Consider the following 893-nt stretch of genomic DNA (forward strand, 5'->3'; position numbering starts at 1 on the left):
CAAAAAATAATAGAGGTTTGGTGAAGGGGAAGACTGGAAGGCTTCGTGGAGGAGGTGGCATGTCATCTAAGCCTCGATGGGTGAAAAGGAATCCACTAAGCAGAGAGGGTTTGATTTGCCATTAAAGCAAAGAGGTTCCTGTCCTTTCCTCTCTCAACCTCCATTTCTTCATCTGCAAAGTGGGGACATAACAACCGCTTCTCATCAAGATCGAACAACACAATGGCTGGAAACGTGATGTGATCTACAATGTTCATATATGTTTACGGCCACGCCACCCTGAACAAGCCCAATCCCGTCTGATCTCGGAAGCTAAGCAGGGTCGGGCCTGGTGAGTACTTGGATGGGAGACCACATAGGAAGACCAGGGGCTGTAGGCGTAAAAAAAAAAATAATGTTTTATACAAGTACTCATTATTATTATTCCATTCAAGAAACATTTGTTGAGCATCTACTACGTGTCAGGCCTACTCAAACCCTGGGGACAAAGAAGCAGATGGAGGGGTGACATCTTTCCCTCCGAGAAGTCTGCATTCTGGTGGGCATTTCAAATTTCGTTGGACATCCTGGTGTGTGAGTGTGTCGGCATAAGACACTTCAAATTGTCTTTGGAGGTTGCATGGACATGGCGAATTTCGCAAACAAGGGAAACGCAGTGTCTGAGCCTCTGAGATTTAGAACCCACACTATTTCAAGGAAATAGTTTGTCCTCGGGAGGTAGTTCTGCTCTCCTCGGGTGTTCCAGAGCTGGCTTGCTGGGTGTGGGCGAGAGAATCATCGTCATGAAGCGGGGAACAGGAGCTGACGGGTGCGGAGGGCTTAGTGCTGCTCCCGCCCAGGGGTGAGCTCTGCAGACAGGAGCTGAAGTCCCAGGTGGCCTGCAGGCTGCAGGC

At 49.3% G+C, this 893-nt stretch overlaps 1 pseudogene; it reads left to right on the forward strand.

Annotated features, from left to right (window-relative positions):
• The first annotated feature begins 261 nt into the window (after positions 1-261).
• On the forward strand, positions 262-380 carry LOC111729549 (annotated as a pseudogene).
• Positions 381-893: the final 513 nt, after the last annotated feature.

This window comes from Pteropus vampyrus, unplaced genomic scaffold, assembly GCF_000151845.1.
Source record: "Pteropus vampyrus isolate Shadow unplaced genomic scaffold, Pvam_2.0 Scaffold268, whole genome shotgun sequence".
Classification (NCBI taxonomy): Eukaryota; Metazoa; Chordata; class Mammalia; order Chiroptera; family Pteropodidae; genus Pteropus; species Pteropus vampyrus.